This window comes from Schistocerca nitens, chromosome 2 (genome assembly GCF_023898315.1).
Source record: "Schistocerca nitens isolate TAMUIC-IGC-003100 chromosome 2, iqSchNite1.1, whole genome shotgun sequence".
NCBI classification, from domain to species: Eukaryota; Metazoa; Arthropoda; class Insecta; order Orthoptera; family Acrididae; genus Schistocerca; species Schistocerca nitens.
Window position 1 is genome coordinate 853539838 of NC_064615.1, and position 24972 is coordinate 853564809.

Genomic DNA, 24972 nt, shown 5'->3' on the forward strand with positions numbered 1-24972 from the left:
TTTCAATCCTTGCCACCCTCTACAATGTCATCCTTGCCACTGGCTTCTGTCCCAACCTATGGAAAACCTCCCGTATCCTGATGTTCTCCAAATCCAACAAGCCTCCATCTGATGCCTCTTCCTATCGTCCTATCTGTCTCACATCGGTGTTCAGCAAGCTCTTGGAATCCATCCTTTCCCAGCGCATCCATCACCACCTCCGCCAAAACCACCTCCTCCCCGACACCCAATGTGGCTTTCGACCTTCCTTCTCTGCTGATGACCAACTCCTCCGCCTGTCCGCCTCACCCCCACCCTCACCTACCTTGGCCTCACCATTGACCGTCACCTCACCTGGATCCCTCATCTCCGCTCCATCCAATCCAAAGCCCACAACCGCCTCTGACTCCTCAAACTCCTCTCTGGCCGGACATGGGGGTTGCACCCCTCTACCATCCTCCACACCTACAAATCCTTGATCCGTCCCATCCTCTGTTATGCCAGTCCTGCCTGGATATCTGCCCCCTCCCCCAAATTCTATAAGTCCCTCCAGATCCTTGAGCGTCATGCACTCCGCCTCGCCTTCCATATACGCCTCCCATCCCCCACGCGGATCCTCTATGATCTCATTCCTTTCCCCCATCTGCTCATATTCCTCGAACATATCCGTATCCTCTACACCTCCCGCCGTCTTGAACCCCCTCACCCCCTGGATGTGCTCGTCTCCTCTCCGATCCCCGCCCCCTGCCACGTCTTCACCGTTGTGTCCCCCCTACCCTCCATCTCTACACCTACATCTCCTTTCCCAAGGTGGCTTCCATCAACTCCCCCTCCCAGATGATGCCCTCTCTCCCTCCATTTATCCCTCCTATCAACTCTGATCCTCACTCCCCCTCCTTTCCTCTGTCCTTTTCCCAGGCTCCCTCTCCCCTCCTTCCATCCTCTTTCTTCCACGCCTCCCCTCTCTTTGCCCCCTTCTCTCTCCCGAGTCCTTTTACATTTCCCTCCTCTGCCCCCTCTCATTTCCTCTCACGTCTGCCCTTCTCCCCCTTTTATTAGTCCTGTTCCTCCTTGGGTCTCCCACCCCTTTGTCGTTTTTTCCTCTCCTCCCTCCTTGTTTTTCCCCCTTCTCCAGGTCCCCCCCCCTTCTGCCTTGGATCGGGAGTTCCATCTTTGTGCCGCCATTTTCGTGCAGTGTTTTATGGTGTGGTTTTCCAGTGAGTGCTCCGTGTTGTGTCTTTTGGGAAGAGTAGCGAACAGCCATCATACTGTTGCTGGGTGTGCTCTTTTTATCTCTTGCGAACAGAAACCAGACTGTCGCCATGTTTTTTTTTTTGTGTGTCTACTATGTTACTTGTCTGATTCCTGTGTATTTTAATAACATTGCCAACCCCTTTTGCTTTCTGTTTTAACTTTCCGCATTTTTACGCCATTTTACACTTTAAGTCACCATTTTATCGCCTGTTTTTTCTTGTTTCTTTCTTCTTCCTTTTTTTAAAAAAAAGTCTGTAGGCTGTAGAGCAGCGTAGTAAGCTGCTGCCAGCCCGCCCCCTTCGGGGGAACTGAAAATCACTAAAGAAAAAAAAAAGCAGTCCACGACAGTCAGTTTCACCCCTGACGAAGATGACGGGGGTTGTCGTCGAAAGCTTGGGATTTTATTCAAATTTGTCGCGGCAAGTAAACCGAGAACTTTTTATGCAAGGACTCCGTCGCGAAAGACTTCGTAGTCAATGTACGAGGATGTTTATTTCAACATTCTCTGAGACCAATTGTCATTTCGTCGTTATGGGTGTGCTGTGGGCACAAGTGTCTTCCAAGGTGACAAAAGCGGTACTCATAGGGCTGCATGATCCATGCCCGGTTTGACGAACGCTCAGGCACTCTACAGCACGTCATTTGATCCTCTAAATCAGGCTTCCGTAAACACTGCAGCACAGCATCTGCCTTAAAAAAGGTAACAGATGACCTGAATTTTGTCATGGATGCACAAGAGATAACTATTATGTGCTTCGTAGATTTCAGCAAAGCCATTGACACCGTCGACTATGCCAAACTTAGCAGCTTAAATTTCTCGCCAAGTGCAGTGCAATGATTTCACTCATGTGTGACGTCTCACCAGCAATGTGTCATGTCCAGCATCATGCAGTGGTAATTGAGACAGGTAGATTAGACTCTCCAGAGGTTCGGTAATAGGTCCTAAATCTTTTCACTGTACATAAACGATACGTCATCAGTTTTGATCATAGCAAATACCACATGTACTCTGATAACTTCCAGTTGTATCTAAGTGCAAAACCAATAAACCTGATTAAAGCTATCGAGAATCTCAATAGTGACCCGTTCGCACTATCAAAACGGCCGCAGGATATAGAGTTAAAGCTCAACCCATCCAAAACCCAAGCGGTACTGGTTGGTCATTCTAGGCTCATGAGACCGAAATATCGGGAATTCCTATCTTCTTTAGCCCTAAATGGGACAAATACAACTTCTCTCCTATGGAAAAAGATCCAATAGTAATAATAGATGAAAATCTAAACTGCTCTGAGCACATAACAGCAGTGAGCATGAAGGCGTCAGGATCTATCCATGCCCTAAAAAAATACAAAAAGCTCTTGCCTCTTGACCTGAAACAGAAACTTGTACAAAAACGTAGGGCCTACACTTTCAGTTATTAATTACGGCTATATCATCCTGCAAGGTCTCCCCATGCTCACGGCGCCTAGAACTGGTAATGAATGCCTGTGTTCGTTATGTGATGTTCGTTTCTTTGATCACATTTCACCAACATGCGCACAGCAATCCGGGTTATGCGCAAACAAGTGCAGAGATTTCCACACCCTCTGCCTCCTCTATAGTCTAATCAATGGGCACTGCGCGTCGTATCTCTCGTCGACCGTAACGCTCTTGTCTGAACAACGTGGCAGAATCAGAGCAACCTCCTTTCTGTCCCACTCCATCGTTCAGCCAGCTTCTCTAAGATTTTCTCTGTAGCAGGAACCCGATTCTGGAACAACCTCCCGCATTATAATAAACTAAACTCCATCCGAAGAGGCATCAAAAGACATGACAGTATCGACCGACCGCCATGTCATCCTCAACAATAGGCATCACTGGATGTGTGTGTGGAGGGGCATACGGTCAACGCACAACATTGCTAGCCGTTGTCAGCTTTCGCCACCAAGGCAGCTACTTCTCAGTCAAGTAGCTCCTTATTTGGCCTCGCAGGGGCCAAGTGCACCCCACATGCGAACAACGCTCGCCAGAACCCAGACGGTCACCCATCCAACTGATGTCCAAGTCCGACAAGGCTTAACTTCGGTCATGTGGCGGGAACCGGTTTTATCACCGCTCCATGGCTGTAGAGCAGTATCCTCACCATTTTACTATCTCTAACCATTACTTTATCCTAAAAAGTTGTTTCATCTTAGGGAATGCAGTCTACGCATTTATTTTCATGGCCTCACCATTCGTTGCCATTTACAGTCGCTGGTAATCCCGATCGGGGGAAACACGATATGTTATTAACGTCTTGTCCAATGAGCGTGTACAAAACAACTGTAAAGCCGACTGAACATTCACTGTTTGGAGTATGATCATTTCGAATGACACTTCCTTTCCTCTGTTCAGTACAAAGCACCAGAGTTTCGCTATTCACGCCCATCTCGAAAATAAATGAGAAGCGTGCTTATAGTTTACGCTGCTAGCACAACGACTCGGGAAATTAAGCGGCCTAGCATTTCAATTATAGAGACGAGTTTTCATTACCTGTGTTTGATTGTACGGTGGAAATTGGATATTTCGTCCGGCAGACTGTATTCAGCATTAGCGGAGAGGAAATCTTTATCTAAAGTCAGCACTGGGACGTAATTAGTATCCGATTGATAATTATGATGTTCAAATGAAAAAGAAGTACACATGCCACACGTCTGCTACAGGGCAGCGTTTCGACTACCGGAAATATGACTGCAGAGATGGAAATTTCTCGGTACATTAAACTGAATTGGTGATATCCGTTACTCATTTACGTTGTCTATATATAATATCGACAATGAACGAAGGTATGATCACTACCTTTATAATTGATTTCCTCGCGGTATGAGTCCCTTTGCCTCAGACGTTGCAAACAGAAAGACAGTTTAATGAAATGAATTATATTTAGGACAACGAAGTAGGTAACTGGAAATATCTCAGGGATGCTAAAAATTAAAAAGTAAAACGGCTCCGAATTTCCACAGTGTATCTTTGGAGCATAAGGCATCTTACTGCAAAATTGTGTAGTCAAGATCTTTCAGATCTCATCATCTTCTTTATGGAGGGACGGTGTCTCACATTTTCAGACAGATAGAAACTTAAATTAAAAAGCTTCTAAAAAGGAAAAAAAGTATTGCCCCTTTACTTTTAATATAAGTAGTAATATTTTGATCAAGGTGTCGTCGCGTCGTGGTACTGCTAAGTAAATAAAAAATAAGAGGAGCTATGCTTTCTACAACAGCGTACTTTCATTTTTGGTGCCACCCGTCGGGGGATCGAGTCCTCGCTCGAGCATGGGTGTGTGTTGTCCTTAGCGTAAGTTAGGTTAAGTTAGATTAATTAGTGTGTAAACCTAGGCTCCGATGACCTCCGCAGTTTTGTCCCATAGTCCCTACCATTCATTTCCAATTTCCATTACTGTTGGATCTAAGCCTGTTCTGTTTGGCCTCAGCTGTTCCAGTCTATATCTACATCTACATTTATACCCCGCAAGCCACCCAACGGTGTGTGGCGGAGGGCACTTTACGTGCCACTGTCATTACCTCCCTTTCCTGTTCCAGTCGCGTATGGTTCGCGGGAAGAACGACTGTCTGAAAGCCTCCGTGCGCGCTCTAATCTCTCTAATTTTACATTCGTGATCTCCTCGGGAGGTATAAGTAGGGGGAAGCAATATATTCGATACCTCATCCAGAAACGCACCCTCTCGAAACCTGGCGAGCAAGCTACACCGCGATGCAGAGTGCCTCTCTTGCAGAGTCTGCCACTTGAGTTTATTAAACATCTCCGTAACGCTATCACGGTTACCAAATAACCCTGTGATGAAACGCGCCGCTCTTCTTTGGATCTTCTCTATCTCCTCCGTCAACCCTATCTGGTACGGATCCCACACTGATGAGCAATACTCAAGTATAGGTCGAACGAGTGTTTTGTAAGCCAGCTCCTTTGTTGATGGACTACATTTTCTAAGCACTCTCCCAATGAATCTCAACCTGGTACCCGCCTTACCAACAATTAATTTTATATGATCATTCCACTTCAAATCGTTCCGCACGCATACTCCCAGATATTTTACAGAAGTAACTGCTACCAGTGTTTGTTCCGCTATAATATAATCATACAATAAAGGATCCTTCTTTCTATGTATTCGCAATACATTACATTTGTCTATGGTAAGGGACAGTTGCCACTCCCTGCACCAAGTGCCTATCCGCTGCAGATCTTCCTGCATTTCGCTACAATTTTATAATGCTGCAACTTCTCTGTATACTACAGTATCATCCGCGAAAAGCCGCATGGAACTTCCGACACTATCTACTAGGTCATTTATATATATTGTGAAAAGCAATGGTCCCATAACACTCCCCTGTGGCACGCCAGAGGTTACTTTAACGTCTGTAGACGTCTCTCCATTGATAACAACATGCTGTGTTCTGTTTGCTAAAAACTCTTCAATCCAGCCACACAGCTGGTCTGATATTCCGTAGGCTCTTACTTTGTTTATCAGGCGACAGTGCGGAACTGTATCGAACGCCTTCCGGAAGTCAAGAAAAATAGCATCTACCTGGGAGCCTGTATCTAATATTTTCTGGGTCTCATAAACAAGTAACGCGAGTTGGGTCTCACACGATCGCTGTTTCCAGAATCCATGTTGATTCCTACATAGTAGATTCTGGGTTTCCAAAAACGACATGATACTCGAGCAAAAAACATGTTCTAAAATTCTACAACAGATCGACGTCAGAGATATAGGTCTATAGTTTTGCGCATCTGCTCGACGACCCTTCTTGAAGACTGGGACTACCTGTGCTCTTTTCCAATCATTTGGAACCCTCCGTTCCTCTAGCGACTTGCGGTACACGGCTGTTAGAAGGGGGGCAAGTTCTTTCGCGTACTCTGTGTAGAATCGAATTGGTATCCCGTCAGGTCCAGTGGATTTTCCTCTGTTGAGTGATTCCAGTTGCTTTTCTATTCCTTGGACACTTATTTCGATGTCAGCCATTTTTTCGTTTGTGCGAGGATTTAGAGAAGGAACTGCAGTGCGGTCTTCCTCTGTGAAACAGCTTTGGAAAAAGGTGTTTAGTATTTCAGCTTTACGCGTGTCATCCTCTGTTTCAATGCCATCATCATCCCGGAGTGTCTGGATATGCTGTTTCGAGCCACTTACTGATTTAACGTAAGACCAGAACTTCCTAGGATTTTCTGTCAAGTCGGTACATAGAATTTTACTTTCGAATTCACTGAACGCTTCTCGCATAGCCCTCCTTACGCTAACTTTGACATCGCTTAGCTTCTGTTTGTCTGAGAGGGTTTGGCTGCGTTTAAACTTGGAGTGAAGCTCTCTTTGCTTTCGCAGTAGTTTCCTAACTTTGTTGTTGTACCACGGTGGGTTTTTCCCGTCCCTCACAGTTTTACTCGGCACGTGCCTGTCTAAAACGCATTTTACGATTGCCTTGAACTTTTTCCATAAACACTCAACATTGTCAGTGTCGGAACAGAAATTTCCGTTTTGATCTGTTAGGTAGTCTGAAATCTGCCTTCTATTACTCTTGCTAAACAGATAAACCTTCCTCCCCTTTTTTATATTCCTATTAACTTCCATATTCAGGGATGCTGCAACGGCCTTATGATCACTGATTCCCTGTTCTGCACTTACAGAGTCGAAAAGTTCGGGTCTGTTTGCTATCAGTAGGTCCAAGATGTTATCTCCACGAGTCGGTTCTCTGTTTAATTGCTCGAGGTAATTTTCGGATAGTGCACTCAGTATAATGTCACTCGATGCTCTGTCCCTACCACCCGTCCTAAACATCTGAGTGTCCCAGTCTATATCTGGTAACTTGAAATCTCCACCTAAGACTATAACATGCTGAGGAAATTTATGTGAAATGTATTCCAAATTTTCTCTCCGTTGTTCTGCCACTAACGCTGCTGAGTCGGGAGGTCAGTAAAAGGAGCCAATTATTAACCTAGCTCGGTTGTTGAGTGTAACCTCCACCCATAATAATTCACAGGAACTATCCACTTCTACTTCACTACAGGATAAACTACTACTAACAGCGAGGAACACTCCACCACCGGTTGCATGCAATCTATCCTTCCTAAACACCGTCTGTACCTTTGTAAAAATTTCGGCAGAATTTATCTCTGGCTTAAGCCAGCTTTCTGTACCTATAACGATTTCAGCTTCGGTGCTTTCTATCAGCGCTTGAAGTTCCGGTACTTTACCAACGCAGCTTCGACAGTTGACAATTACAATACCGATTGCTGCTTGGTCCGCGCATGTCCTGACTTTGCCCCGCACCCGTTGAGGCTGTTGCCCTTTCTGTACTTGCCCAAGGCCATCTAACCTAAAAAACCGCCCAGCCCACGCCACACAACCCCTGCTACCCGTGTAGCCGCTTGTTGCGTGTAGTGGACTCCTGACCTATCCAGCGGAACCCGAAACCCCACCACCCTATGGCGCAAGTCGAGGAATCTGCAGCCCACATGGTCGCAGAACCGTCTCAGCCTCTGATTCAGACCCTCCACTCGGCTCTGTACCAAAGGTCCGCAGTCAGTCCTGTCGACGATGCTGCAGATGGTGAGCTCTGCTTTCATCCCGCTAGCGAGACTGGCAGTCTTCTTCACCAAATCAGATAGCCGCCGGAAGCCAGAGAGGATTTCCTCCGATCCATAGCGACACACATCATTGGTGCCGACATGAGCGACCACCTGCAGATGGGTGCACCCTGTACCCTTCATGGCACCCGGAAGGACCCTTTCCACATCTGGAATGACTCCCCCCGGTATGCACACGGAGTGCACATTGGTTTTCTTCCCATCTCTTGCTGCCATTTCCCTAAGGGGCCCCATTACGCGCCTGACGTTGGAGCTCCCAACTACCAGTAAGCCCACCCTCTGCGACCGCCCGGATCTTGCAGACTGAGGGGCAACCTCTGGAACAGGACAAGCAGCCATGTCAGGCCGAAGATCAGTATCAGCCTGAGACAGAGCCTGAAACCGGTTCGTCAGACAAACTGGAGAGGCCTTCCGTTCAGCCCTCCGGAATGTCTTTCGCCCCCTGCCACACCTTGAGGCGACCTCCCACTCTACCACAGGTGAGGGATCAGCCGCAATGCGGGCAGTATCCCGGGCAACCACAGTCTTAGTCCGATCGGGGGATGCGTGGGACGAGCTGGCCGTCCCCGACAAACCCCCATCCGGACCCCCACAGTGATGCCCATTGGCAACAGCCTCAAGCTGTGTGAGCGAAGCCAACACTGCCTGAAGCTGGGAGCGAAGGGATGCCAACTCAGCCTGCATCCGAACACAGCAGTTGTAGTCCCTATCCATGCTAAAAACTGTTTTGCAAAGAACGTCTGAACTAATCAACAGAGAGCGCAAACAAATCGACAAAATTTAAACGGTTATTAAAATACAAGATTGCCTAGTAAATGCAGTAATGCTGCTACTTGCGCACTGCTGACACACTGCTCGACAGCGGAAGGAGACTACGCGATTTTACACTATTCAGGTACTAAAACGCGATGCTACAACTCTCAAATACTATAATACGCCCGAAATTTATGTATCAAACAATGAAAGTACCAAAAGCACGCAAAGAAATTAAGAATTAAACTATGTAACAAATGAGTGAGCTAGGAGTATACGACTTGCTGCTGCAGCTGCTTATCCAACGGCGGCAGGGAGCACCTGTGTGTCCCGCATCCACAGCTCAAAATAGCTAGTGAACTTACAATTACTTATTATATAAAACATGAAAACCACTCCGTCTCTAACTAGCCAAACATTGTTAAAGAATAGAGTTACCTATTTATTCTATAACATAATAGCTGAGAAGCCCGGTGTTACCGGCATCAGAATATATATTTCGTGGGAGAATACGTGAGTGTCATAGATATGAGGTGCATAGAGACTCAAATCTCACTAAGGATATTATAAATGCGGTTATCTTGTCGGTGAAATAGTGTGGTTGCGGTGCATGGCAGTGGGTGAGTGTGGTGGTAAAAAAATCCCGCGAAATTTGGAGCAATAAATGGTTCAAATGGCTCTGAGCACTATGGGACTTAACGTCTGAGGTCATTAGTCCCCTAGAACTTATAACTACTTAAACCCAACTAACCTAAGGACATCACACACATGCATGCCCGAGGCAGGATTCGAACCTGCGACCGTAGCGGTCGAGCGGTTCCAGACTGAAGCTCCTACAACCGCTCGGCCACACCGGCCGGCAGCAATAAATACTTTTCGGTAAAGCTAAATAATATAAAAAATAGTTTAGGATTTTTATTCGTTATCAGCCGTTTTTGGCCTTTTCCTCAGAGCATTTTCAGGCTTTTCCCCGCCATTCTGCTGGTTGTGGCAGACGAAGCGAGATCCGTACATCCCAGGGATGTCGCATACTATGACTTACGAACTTTAGCATACATGATAAAATGTTTTTATTGTTTCATTCACGATGCAATGCAAAGATAATAGAGTCCTCAACATGTTTCATCCATACTGTAGTGGGTCGAAGCGACTGCTTTCGGTTGGCAGGTATCTAACTATAATGCACGATGTGGCACACTTAGTTGTCTTAGCAAAAAACTACATTATCTATGACTTTTGAACTGCCTCGTATTAGTGACTATACTCGTTTATAGAATCTTCATCCTGTTCCATCCATACTAACATTAATATTACGTTATGTAGTCATATTTAACCGCGGGTTGCATGAAGGGGCCAGTCCTAGTCTCGTAATATTGTCTTAACATAGAAGGAATGGAAGTTACCTTATTTCATGAGGCCAAATGAGAGACGAATAACCGCTAAATTGTGAAAAGGATAATACCCGCGAAGAATAAGCGAAATATTTACCCTAAATGACTGCAGAGCACCGTTCTAGTATTCATTTGTTAGTTACGAGCACTTTTATCTTCGAGTCTATTTGGATTTTTTTCTTTGTGTCTCTGTTGATCGTCTGTAAAGCGTGACTGACGAAAACACGCTGAGAGATTAAAAACTGATCTATTTGATATTACAGGTCGTCACTGAAGTCTGAATGACGAAACAGCGCAAGCATCGTATTATGTCGCACGAATTTTCACATCTATGGTCAAATTCTTGAGACACAGACTATACAGCTTTCCCTCAAAGTACTTACTGCTCCAATTGTCGCGGACTTTTGCACGCCACACTCACGCACTGCAACGCACCGCCATCAAACACCAACAATTTGAGACGATATCCACAATTGCGTGGCACTGTGTGGCCACGTAGAAACGTCGGTCAGTACGTACACACTCAAGCGTTGTATATGAAGATTTTTTACGTAAACGTACAAACTTACTTTCATGCGTTTATCTATCTCACGATGTCTACGTTCTGCAGTAGTTCGATGACAGCGGACTAAGTCACGCTTAATTAAACAGAGAGAGCGAGTCGTGCCTACGCAGTGTGCAGTTCGCGGTGTGTGATCAAGTGCGGCGACCCGAACAGGCAGTCGGCGTTGACGGTTGTATCAATATTGCGAATTTTTCGGAATAAATTAAAATGTTCAAATGTGTGTGAATTCTTAATGAAGCAAGCTGCTGAGGTCATCGGTCCCTAGACGTAGGCACTACTGAAACTAACTTATGCTGAGAACAACAAACACACCCATGCCGGAGGCAGGGGGGGCCGCGCAATCCGTGACATGGTGCATCAAACCTCGCGGCCACTCCGCGCGGACGGAGTAAATTAAGACTTAGACTCAACGATTTGATATTTTTGTTTTGATGTTTACCTAGGTTGCCTAGATAGCTTACACGTATTTAAATTTCACACTTTATCATTTTTAGACGCATTTTGTTTTTATTTCATTTACTTAGTGGTGCTTGGGTCAAAATATTACTATTCATAACAAACTTAAAGGTGCAATACATATTTTCTTTTTTCGTTCTACAATTTTTTAGACTAGCCTTTTTAAAAATATTTTAACTTTTCTTTCACGCCTTTAAAAATTGATTTTGTTACAAGTAGACACGATACGATCGATACCCTGTCCCCACATTCACTCAAATACTTTCCGGGAGGGAAAACGAAATTGTAACGCGAGATCTTTTCCACTTATGCTGTTTACGTGTTCCGTTTTTTAGTTCATATGTACGTTCATTGTGTTGTGTACATAGTTCCGCGTAGTCAGTGCGTACACAACTTTCCCACTAGAGCGCGCCCCGCTAAGCACAACAGCGCAGGCGCAGCGCTCGTCCGTGTCCGCACTACGAGATGGCGCTGCCATAGAGACGGACCAAATTCTGCTTCCGCCGATCCGCGTATTAATATGTAACGCAGCCAATGAGATTACTGCTAACGTAGAACCTTTTCTCCTCGCGGATCACACTCGCGCAGTGATACCTGAACGCGCGAGGTATTATAAAAAGTGTACAGACCTCCGATCAGCATCAGTCTGCATTTGTCTGCACCAGTCTCTACCAGTCTGCATTAATCTGCCTCAGTCTGTACGAGTTCTACATTTGTCTGTACCAGTCTATAGCCAAGTTTCAGTCTACACCTAATAAGATTACCATATTCCAGGACATAGCTATGAAGATAAATGTATAGACACTTTTGTTAAGTATCAGAGATATATGTGAGAATAAGATTAATGTACCAATACCAAAGGAACTTCAGATTGTCACTTGTAAATAGCATCCAGAAACAAGTTAAGTAATTTTTATGCTTGTTATTATTTTAATAAATGTGTGTGAAAATTAATCAAGTTCTGTTTAAAGTTGGTCACCGTCAATCTGCTACTCTAAGCCTACAAGTGGCATTTCTATCGTCTGACCTAACAGCAGAAGATAAACATGCCACGATAAGACCACGAGACATATTGCTGACACTCGCCTACTTCGTTAGAGTGGCAGGTCAAATAATCTGATGGTGTGTGTACTGAAGGTCTTACAGTACGCACACCACACATTGACTAGGTTTCAGTACACTACTGGCCATTAAAATTGCTACACCACGAAATGACGTGCTACAGACGCGAAATTTAACCGACAGGAAGAAGATGCTGTGATATGCATATGATCAGCTTTTCAGAGCATTCACACAAGCTGGCGCCGGTGGCGACACCTACAACGTGCTGACATGAGGAAAGTTTTCAACCGATTTCTCATACACAAACATCAGTTGACCGGCGTTGCCTGGTGCAACGTTGTTGTGATTCCTCGTGTATGGAGGAGAAATGCGAACCATCAGGTTTCCGACTTTGATAAAGGTCGGATTGTAGCCTATCGCGATTGTGGTTTATCGTATCGCGACATGGCTGCTCGCGTTGGTCGAGATCCAATAACTATTAGCAGATTATGGAATCGGTTCAGGAGGGTAATACGAAACGCCGTGCTGGATCCCCACGGCCTCGTATCACTAGCAGTCGAGATGACAGACATCTTATCCACATGGCTGTAACGGATCGTGCAGCCACGTCTCGATCCTTGAGTCAACAGATGGGGACGTTTGCAAGACGTCAACAATTTGCGCGAACAGTTCGACGACGTTTGCAGCAGCATGGACTATCAGCTCGGAGACCATGGCTGCGGTTACCCTTGACGCTGCATTACAGACAGGAGCGCCTGCGATGGTGTACTCAACGACGAACCTGGGTGAACGAATGGCAAAAAGTCATTTTTTAGGATGAATCCAGGTTCTGTTTAAAGCATCATGATAGTCGCATCCATGTTTGGCGACATCGCGGTGAACGCACTTTGGAAGCGTGTATTCGTCATCGCCATACTGGCGTATCACCTGGCTTGATGGTATGAGATGCCATTGGTTACACATCTCGGTCACCTCTTTTTCGCACTGACGGACAGTGGACGCTACATTTAAGATGTGTTACTACCCGTTGCTCTACTCTTCATTCGATACCTGCGAAACTCTACATTTCAGCAGGATAATGCACGACCGCATGTTGCAGGTCCTGTACGGGCCTTTCTGTATACATAAAATGTTCGACTGCTGCCCTGGCTAGCACATTCTCCAGATCTCTCACCAATTGAAAACGTCTGGTGAAGGGTGGTCGAGCAACTGGCTCGTCACAATACGCCGGTCACTACTCTTGAGGAACGGTTGTATCGTGTTGAAGCTGCATGGGCAGCTGAACCTGAACATGCCATCCAAGCTCTGTTTGACTCAATGCTCAGGCGTATCAAGGCCGTTATTACAACCAGAGGTTGTTGTTCTGATTTCTCAGGATCTATTCACCCAAATAGGGTGAAAATGTAATCACATGTCAGTTCTAGTATAATATATTTGTCCTATGAATACCCGTTTATCGTCTGCATTTCTTCTTGGTGTAGCAATTTTATTGGCCAGTAATGTATATGCTTAGCTAATTTAGGCAACATAAGCAATAACCAGCATTGATAATTCTAATACAAGTTGGAAGAAAGTGGGCTGACATTGCGATGTCTTGCAACAGGCTGCCTAAACTATTAGGACAAAATCTATAACTACATCTACATACAGGGTGACAACTATTGAACTATATGAATTAGTTACAATCTACGACATTGGATTACCAGAAAGAATTGATTTGAACATCAAGACAATTTTTTAAGGACTTTCAAACTTGAATTAATAAAAAACTGAACTTTGAATTACATATACTCCAATCTTTACAGAAGCACAGATAGCACTTTATGAAGGTTATGAGCAAGTTTTTGGGATAATTTTTAATATATTATTGTACAAAAGGAAATCGTCTCTTTGAGAGACAGGTTAATGGGAGAAACTGATCTTTAACCTACTCAGCTCAGTCAGACTAGCTATGAGCATTTCACGCAATTGTATGAAAGTCACCAAAAGTTATACAGAATAAGATTTATGCCCATCGCTCATAAAAACATTTAATAATCATATTAGATGATCTCTTAAATACCTGAAAATAGCGGAAAAGAGATGTTATAAAGTTGACTATCCTACCAACTACACTTTCTGGACATTAATGTAATCTTAATTATCTGAAATGATCAGACGTATATATTACATCTTTCACTGGAAAACTGACTTACACATCACAGTGCAAAAATGAACAGGGTAATTTGCCAGCCAGTGAATATTACATTATATCAGATACAATCTTTTGGTTTTAACCAATCGATAAAGACATTTCCATAAAACCGTCAACTTTCATATTTATGCTATAAAACAATAATGCTGCTTCAATGTTTTGTGTTTTGACACTATCAGACACACAACGTTACTGTCATTTAAGTTCCGTACATTAGCTTATAAAATTAAAAAACTGGTTTCTAAAGTACAAAAAGCACACACCAAAAATTTATAGTAAAGATTTATATAATATCCTTAAGGCAACTACAATATATCACTGTCAACACAGTCTTTTTTTTTAAATTAACCAATGCCCATTCTTTCAAATATAATTTTGAACCTATTACCGAACTTTTCCTTGTGGTTTCAATACCTTCTAATTTTGTGGTATTCACATAGCATGTGTACCTTGAAGTCTATGGTGCTGCCGAATCCTATGTTGTTAATGACGCAATTAACAAAATTTCCCAGCAACCAATACACGCCGTTATTTTTTGCCTCTGGGAGATATCGTGCTTCCGGCCTGTGAATCAACTACAGCGATATACTCTCAGGAGATGTTCTTGTAATCAGAGATAGCTCTCGGATCCACTTTCAACACTTCATATAACCACTGCAAGTGTATCTATAAATTATTGTGTCAACTAGATGGCATTGTTGACATAAATTTGTTTCTCAGAGTCCGATTGCGTACAGCCCTTCATTGGTGCTAACTATATTGTTAACTGCCTTGTACCGTGACGTTTTATTAGACGTGAGAACATTAGAACTAATATTTCCAAATCTCAGTCCAATCAATGTTTGGAAACTATCAATCTATTTTGTTCCTTCCTTCGCTTTTCTGTCGTTCCCTGCATTATGGCTCTTGATGTTAAATGTATGATTTCGGCACTTACATAGCTGAGCTCATCATAGAAAACCCTCACATGCTGTAAACGACTGTTGATGTTTTGCACGTCAATGGGGGGAAGCAGGCTTCGAGGTTTACTGATCTTCAAAAGTTGGCTGGTTATGCTTTCTCGAAAGTCTCTTATTAGATTAACTTGCCTCTTGACAAAAAGTGCAGAGGCTTTATCCGTTATGTCACTTCATACTAGTCCACCATTTTTAGGATCTAAAGTGGCTACTTTAGCAGGTACTCTGAACACTTCACCTTTCCACAAAAGGTTTGTGATTTTGTACGTTGTTCTCCTCATTATCATTCTCGGTATTGGAAACAGCTGGGCAGTATAATATGCTTTAGCAAGGATGTATGAGTTGATGTACTTTGTTCTTTGAACTTGGTTCATATACCGAGTTAAATTCTCTATAATGGCTCCTTGCACTTTATCTACTGAAAGTTTCCAATTTAAAGCCGTCATTTGTATGGGGCATACTGTCAGGGTCATCCCAAAGTGTTCTATGTTGTCGGACTAATTTTTCCCACGCGACGTTGATATTATCAAAACCTCTGACATTTAACATCTTACTTTTCTTTCGTTTGCAGTGGCTCCAGATGCTCTACAGTATGTATCAATTGCTCTTGTTAGTGTGGTCACCTAGTCATTCATCTACATCAATACTCTGCAAATCACATTTAACTGCCTGGCAGAGGGTTCATAGAACCACCTTCACAATTCTTTATTATTCCAATCTCGTATAGTGCGCGGAAAGAATGAACACTTATATCTTTCCGTACGAGTTCTGATTTCCCTTATTTTATCGTGGTGATCGTTCCTCCCTATGTAGGTCGGTGTCAAAAAAAATATTTTCGCATTCGGAGGAGAAAGCTGGTTCCTTATAATGACCCCTACATCGTCAGCATAGGCTCTTATAACTTTTTTAATTTCCTGATAATGCTAAGCCTTCTAATCTAGAATGGACATGCCGGAGAAAAGGTTCGAGTGAAATGGAGAAGAGTGACAGGGACAGAGGACTTCCTTGAGGAACACCTCGTTTTATTTGTATTGGCCTGGATTGTTAACAATTCACTGTTATTTTTGCATTTATTCCAGTTGCTATGTTCTTTATCAACTGTATGGCCCTATCATTGAAACCTATTTTTTTCAACGTCTGTAGAATATATTCATGATTTACTACATTGAAGATTTTATAAAAATCTAAAAAAAATGCACACTTTATGTTAGTTACAGATTATTGCAGTGATATCCCTGAATTCTGCTAGATTTTGAGAAATGGTTCTGACGTGCGCGCAGTTATGATGTTTACAAATGATTTCATACGCAAGGCATGAAATTTACTTTTGTACTATTCTAGCTATTAATTTATAATCAGAATTCAGCAGTGAAATTGGATAAAAATTATTTAAATCTTTGTTTCCATTATTTTTTGACACAAGAACAATTTTCCTCTCCTTAAACTCAGCCGGAATCATTTTACATTGAATAACCTCATTTACAATGTCCGCGACTTTCGCACCCACTATTGGTCAGTAACGGATGTAAAACTCTGCTGGAAGGCCATCCGGTCCCGCGGATTTTTTTTCGCGGTGAGGCGCACAGTCTCATACATGTGCTATTCACTGACTACCTCGAGAAAATTTTCGGTGTCATCTTCTGTCAGCTGTGGTGCTAGGATGTCCGCTGTGGCAGAATGGTTCTAGGCGCTTCAGTCCGGACCCGCGCTGCTGCTACGGTCGCTGGTTCGAATCCTGCCTTGGGCATGGTTGTGTGTGTTGTCCTTAGGTTAGTTAGGTTTAAGTAGTTCTAAGTCTAGAGGACTGATGACCTCAGATGTTAAGTCCCATATGCTTAGAGCCATTTGAACCATTTGTTAAGGAATTCTTCAAAGGATGTCACTACTTTGATTTACAGAATATAGCTCGCAATAATAGCGATAAATCTGGTCCATGATATTCTGCTGGTTTCTGAGAATCTTGCCGTTTTTTGTTCGAATTTCATCAACAAATGTCCGTCTTACGTTTTTCGTATGCTTCACTAAATGGTACAGGCAAGTAGTTTCGTCATCTGACACCGATGTAACCTTCCATTTGATTTCTCTTGATATTAAGTAACTTGGTTTTGACGTTTTTGATGTCCGCTATCCGAAGTCAGGAACCTGCTGAGACCTGATCATATAGATCTCTCAAAATGGAATAGTTCATTTCTCTTGCGCTCTGAGCACTGTATTGAATAAGAACCTTCCTTAACTTTGGCTTCGCCATTTTAAACCACCAGTCGATAGCAGTCGGGTATCTACTACGAGCACGCAGGCATATTGCCCATGCTTCTTTAATCAGGTCTTCTAAATCATGATTTACTAACAAGGAAATGTTCAAATTCCACTGATTCTTGAATCGGCGGACAAGCTGTCTTGTTAGATTCATGCAAGCTAAGACACTTGAATGGCCTGAAAAGTATGTAGGAATTGTTTCTTCTTTTGTCACGGAAGTTTCAAGATTTTTAGAAATACTCGTATATAATCTATCAATTCGGCTACGAGATGTTGCCGTGACATAAGTGAACTCAACAATGGAGGGGTATTTGAATTTCACACATATCCTTTAATTCTAAGCCAGTAACTAGTTGTTTTAGTTCACTTGAGAAATTAAAATTAGATAACTGATCTTTTCGATTTAAAACGCAATTAAAATCACCTACAAGTAATAACTGTCTTGGAATTTTCCTTAAAAGTATATCAGTTCAACGTGCCCTGTCAGCTCGGTGAGAACTTCCTGAAGGGGCATACAAGTTGATGATGGTCACATCATAGATATTTTGCCCTATTCCCTTCCGGATTTCAGTCGTTCCACCTCACTTATTGGAATCCCTTCCTTCATCAAAACAGTTGTTCCAAGACTTGTTTCGTGACACACATTTATGTAACTAATATAGCCGGGAATTACTAAACCCGGCATTAGAACTTCTTGTAACAGGGCAATATCAGTCGCGGATTCGTACAAAAATTCCGTAAGTGCCGATGATTTCAAACCGGACGTAGTTTTAGATTAACTAATTTAGTTTCCTGTGGTTCAAGGTTCAGTTAAACTATTAACAGATTTGTTGGAAGGCTGAACATGGAATAACACTTCAATCAGTTTTTAGTTACTGTCCCCCTTTTTTTTCTACTTCTGAGGTTTTCTGATGTACCTCTAGCAGGCTGATTTCCTTGTAAACTGCCTGGGTTTTCAAAATGGTTCAAATGGCTCTGAGCACTATGGGACTTAACATCTGTGGTCATCAGTCCCCTAGAACTTAGAACTACTTAAACCTAACTAACCTAAGGACATCACACACATCCATGCCCGAGGCAGGATTCGAACCTGCGACCGTAGCGGTCACGCGGTTCCAGACTGAAGCGCCTACAACCGCACGACCACACCGACCGGTCCTGGGTTTTCCTCCAGTGATTCGTGTAGTACCGTTTCCTACCGAACATTCTTTGGGCTTGGGTCGTCCTTTCTGGATTTTCCTTCCCCTTGGTTACGAGCTACGTTCACATTTGGTTGCGTTTTTATTTTAGTTTATGGCTCATCTGGAGCAGCAGCAGACGCTTTCGCAGTTTCTGTTGCTGGCGCCTGCCCTGCGGTGTTGACCGTGATTTCATTTTTGGCCACCACTTCCCTGTTCTTTATTAATATCACTTACTTCCTGACGGAGGGAAACAAATGGAGACGGCAGTTTTGCAACCTTTCCATGAATTTGTTTACTAACAGATAGCTGCTGATCTTTTCAATCACCTGTTGTTTCTTGCAAATTAATACTGACCACACTCCCTTCATTTTCTGGTGCCGTATGTTTATTATCTTTCTGTTCATCGGCTTCCATTCGCATTCTGCCTTCCGGTTCCTCTGCCCCCTCATCGCACTGTTTTTGCTTGCGAACTGAGGGAGTTGTACAGGACAGCTCGTCCTCTGAACAACTATTAGTTGTCTCCAGAGGTCATTTTTTCGGTTGCAATTCAGATTCACAAGTAGTGGTAACAGGGTTTCCCTTTGTTGTTAACGGAGGAATTGGCTGTTATCATGAAGGGGGACATCAGCTTGGACCGCTGCGTTAACATCCTCAACCAGCTGATCACGGCTATTCTTCGGTAAAAGATAATTTAAGATAAGTTTCTGACGCTGTATAAACTTACTTTTAAGAACAACAGTTCGCCGCGGACATTCCTGTCTGAAGCGGCCAGTTTCGTTACATACATGACATGTAGCTTCCCGACCTGTATAAACAGTTTGTGCCTTATACCCACAAACAGTTATGTGAGACGGAATATTTGTCTTAACGCCCATCTCTACACAGCGGACCCCGTTGAAACACTACAGTTTAAAGCGAGGCGACCATCTTTCATTTGCAATTGATTTAACGTCTTAGTTTGAAAATGGCTGGCTCTGAGCACAATGGAACTTAACATCTGAGGTCATCAGTCCCCTAGACTTAGAACTACTTAAACCTAACTAACCTACGGACATCATACGCATCATAACCGAGGCAGGATTCGAACCTGCGACCGTAGCAGCAGCGCGGTTCCGGACTGAAGCGCCTAGGACCGCTCGGCCACAGCGGCTGGCCCGTAGTTTGAAACAGTTTCCTTAACCTTATCATTTTCAATTTCAAGGGAGTATTCAAGACACCAACGGTTTGTAATGAATATCAGCTCTATAGATGGAGACCTTAATTTTATAACCGTTTCTATGCACAAAATCTACTTCATAGCCCCACTTTCGTAACACTTTATCAACACTCGCAGCACTGAATAACTTGACAAAAATCCAGTATTTTTCCTTATCCAGTTGCTAGGTATGGACGGTTTCAGAGTTGAGACCAATTACCTGTGTAGTCCAGTCATCTATTGCCACGGATGCAGGCTGAACAGAACGGGATTCCTTGTCAAAACATATACCAAGAATATTCTTCCTGAGGTTTGTAGCCACGGTTAATCAAGAGACGAAATTTCTGTTAAACAACTGAAATTCCAATTAGAAACAGCACGACCAGAAGAAGCGATCAGATCACAAGGAATATGAACAAACACGGAGATTAAGGGCCGGACAGCACTCGGCGAAGCCCAAGTACTGCGATGTAAACACGAAAGAGTAGCGCAGCAGTAAATAACGTCCACGCGCATCAACAACAGCAAGACGAGGATAATGGAATGTAGTCGAATTAAGACGGGTGATGCTGAGGGAATTAGATTATGAAATGAGACACTTAAAGTAGTGAAGGAGTTTTGCTATTTGGGGAGCAAAATAACTGATGATGATCGAAGTAGAGAGGGTATAAAGTGTAGACTGGCAATGGCAAGGAAAGCGTTTCTGAAGAAGAGAAATTTGTTAACATCGAGTATAGATTTAAGTGTCAGACAGTCGTTTCTAAAAGTATTTGTTCGGAGTGTAGCCATGTATGGAAGTGAAACATGGACGATTAACAGTTTGGACAAGAAGAGAATAGAAGCTTTCGAAATGTGGTGCTATAGAAGAATGGTGAAGATTAGATGAGTAGATCACATAACTAATGAGGAGGTATTGAATAGAATTGGGGAGAAGAGGGGTTTGTGGCACAATTTGATAAGAAGAAGGGACCGGGTGGTAGGACATGTTCTGAGGCATCAAGGGATCACAAATTTAGCGTTGGAGGGCAGCGTGGAGGGTAAAAATCGTAGAGGGAGACCAAGAGATGAATACACTAACCAGATTCAGAAGGATGTAGGTTGCAGTAGGTACTGGGAGATGAAGAAGCTTGCACAGGATAGAGTAGCATGGAGAGCTGCATCAAACCAGTCTCAGGACTCAAGACCACAACAACAACAGCTAACGCGGCTGAAACGGAACGTATGGGACCAAACTGCTAAGGTCATCGTTCCCTAGGCTTACACACTACTTAATGTAACTTAAACTGAATTACACTAAGGACAACACACGAAACCATGCCCGAGGGAGAACTCGAACGTCCGACGGGGAGAGCCACGCGAACCGTGACAAGACGCCCGAGACCGCGCGGTTGCAGAATTTGGCAGCGAATTTCAGAGAGTAATAACTGTAACGTAAAATTCTTAAGAAATCTGCGATTAATATAAAAATGTCGTTTGCATGATTGAATTTTTTATTTATTTTTTTATTTTTTATTTATTTATTTATTTATTTATTTTTTACAGGAGAACGGTACCCACAGTGCCCAATGAATTCAGTTTAAGGCGGAGTGATTTACAGTAATGTCTTAGCGAAATAATAAGCATTCATCATATGTGAATAGTGCAACTACTGAGGTCAGTGACAATTACATTATTATTTCCTTTTGGTTGATAAGTACTAGCATACTTTGTAACTGCACGTAATTGAGAGAATTTTTTTAATGCTACATGTGTGAGCTTCCATAGAGGAGCGCTAAGCTACATCTAATGTCAGGGAGCTTATCTTGGTGAGAGGAATGGAACGTGATGCACCGAGTCTCATGACGTCAGTTCGAGACGTTCGTTGAATGGGTGGTAGTGTCTCTAAAGTCTTAAAGACCGTTTAAGTCCAGGAGAGCGATGTGCTGACCCCATACTGCAACCACATGACGTCGCTCGGCACAGGAGGACAGAGCGGCCACATTCGTCTGGCAGAGTTTAGAGTATACATGTACGGTCATGCTCAAAAGTGTCCGAACGACTTGAAGTGAGTTCTGCTGATTTGCATGCAAATCACATAACGTAGCTGTCTTGCAGGGCCTATAATCTCTTTGTAGCACAGTCGTTGACTCAACAAAATGGATACCACAGGAGACCACTAGAGAACACTGTTCTTTATGACAGTCAATTTGGACGTAAAATAACACCATGATATTTAAAATACTATAGAGCGATTAAAATTACTTGATAACTGACTTCTGTCACTGGCCGCTACAGTGTTGCCACATTGGCTGACGGCTACCGCTCGGTTATAAGTGACACATAAATGTTGTTAACGCGCAACGCGGAGCAGTGTTCGTAATGGCGGCCGCGAGCTATGTCGGAAATACGAGATGCTCTGTCGACAGCTGATTTTAAGTGGCCATTGGCTCAACCACGTGATGTGCAATGTATCCGAGGAAACTAAAATCACCATCGCGATTGAAGCTAACCTCTACTAGCAAACAAAAAAGAAAAAAATTCAGTTTCAGCGCTAGAAGCAAACTGTAATTTCTCACTATAACTGGTTACCTGCAACTATTGTCACACTGACTACACGAGATACTGCGTTACCAGTCGATGAGACGTCCTTGTTGGCACTATGCTTCAGATTGTAGGAGACACAGGTAGTTTCCAAACGAAAAAAGAATCGTAGGAAGAAAAAAAAAATCAAATAGAGAAATCAATACGATGATCAATATGACGCGGCAATGTAGTAGAAATAAACATACTACATTTACATCAATTAACTGAATAAAAATAATAAACTCTTTCGCTTAAATTTAGAAATAAAAAAGTTTCACTACATTAACGAGATTCTTTTTATTGCGGTTTTCGTTGACATATTTTAAAATAATACAGTTTCCTGTTTCTTTCTTTTAATCCAACTATTTGAATAAAACAAAGAAAGCTTAAACTGGAAGGTTTCTGAAACAGAAAGTGTGGAATTTATTTAAGTGGTGAACAATAATAAATAAAACCCGGGGCAAACTTAAGACATTGTTACCAAAAACTTCTTGAAAAATAACTCTGTTCAAATGAAACTAAATTTAGAAGTGTCACTGAGGAAGATTCGAACCTACAGCCTTCTACACGTCAGGTTTACTCACTACCCATTGCACTGCGCCAGAACACCGGGTTGTAAAGTTATATTTATGACTGTGCTGACCTGGTTGCAACAATGAATAGCAACCTTCAAAAATTCGGCTTCACGCAATGTCATGCGAAGATCTTATCTCATGTAAGCCGACTCCTGCGATAATGGTAACTGTATATGTCTCGCTGAGTGGCACGATCAGCGACAGTTGAGCGGCTGGAGCGTTCTCCCAAACAGGAGGAGTCGGGGCTCCGCTGCACGATACACCTTTGTGTGTGTGTTTGTGTGTGTGTGTGTGTGTGTGTGTGTGTATGTATCTGTGTCTGTGTCTGCTGGTGACAGTGTGGCTATCATATGTGGTGAAATACTACATAAAAGTGCCAGACCCATGATTCGGAATCCAAACACATCAAGGAAGAAAGCAGGACAAGCAACTACAAGTGAACTGACGAATTGTTGTGGCAGTTTGGCAACAGCAAACGACTTGGGTATGACGTTGAGAGCTCTGGTTGGAGGAAAGCAGCTCCAACACGTATCAACCACCAAGAAGCTTTTATCGTCAGTTGGATCCGGATTACCCAACGCCTACAGCCACTGCTAACTGCTAACGAAGCTAAGCTTGAGTGACTAACCGAGACTCGAGGATGGCAACGATCCTCGTTGCTTACTAGACACAGAGAGCGACGTTAATTGTCGAAATTTTCACCTGTATCAGATCCAGTATCTGAACTTGGTAATAAATGACGAAAATGTTTGTGCTGAACCGGGAATCTTAACAAGATCCTCATCACCCTGTTAAGAAACCAAGGAAGACGTTCAATATATTCTTTTGATTCACAAGTAACAAAGTGTGCGTGTGTTTAAAACTGAAATGCCGTGCTGTAATGTTTTGTGTACGGGTTTCGTACCCGGCACGTAATCGGAATGGTAACTAAGTAAAATCAGTTGTTAGATATGGAATTTTTTCGCCAGCAGCGAGATGAAATTTAGTTTCTTGTTGATTTCTATTTCCATTGTGAAGTGGATTTGTGGGTGTACTGTGTTCGTGTTACTGTGTAGCTCTTCTGTCCTGTTCTGTGTTTCATCTACAAGACAGATTATGTCATCCACATATCGGTACCAGTAGATTATTTTGTACCCTCCTTGTTTTACAATGTTATTGAATATTGTGTTCTCTATATGGTCCAAGAAAATGTTGGCTAAGGTTCCACTGATGGGGGACCCCATGGGAAGCCCCTATTGTTGCAAGTAGAAGTTGTTGTTGGAAGTGAAGTAGTTTTGTTCTGTGATTAGCCAAAGAATGGATGAGATATCTTTTATTTGTACATCTGGGAATTTTAGTTGTTCTATAATGTTTATAGTTTCTTCTGTGGGTATGTTTGTGTACATGGATGTTACGTCAAAATATACATCACACACATCGATGCCCGAGGCAGGATTCGAACCTGCGACCGTAGCAGCAGCGCGGTTCCGGACTAAAGCGCTTAGAGCCTCTCCGCCACAGCGGCCGGCGTGGAGGTCAATAGTCCCTAGACTTACACACTACTTAAACTATCGTATGCTAAGAACAACACACACCCCCATACCCGAGGGAGGACTCGAACCTACGGCGGGAGGGGCCGCGCAATTCGTGACACGGCGTCTCAAACCACACGGCCACTCCTCATGGCATAATTGAAGAAATTATACGTTTACTTTTTATATCCATAATGAGCATCCTTATTAGCTATTCACATTTCATTTCTTCTGTTGCTTATTTAATAAAGATTTTGGTCGAAGGACATTCGCAACTGAGGGGCATGATAATTAATTTAGGGAAATACGCTTAGGTTGTATTAATGAATTAATGAAACTGAAGTGGGTCTCCCTAAAAATTAATTATCTCTGCTTAATAAATCTATTTAATGTTTCCGTCACAGTTACAAATGTAGTAGTATGCTAGTGAATTGAATCTTTATAAACTGAGCACTGGCAAATGAAGGAAA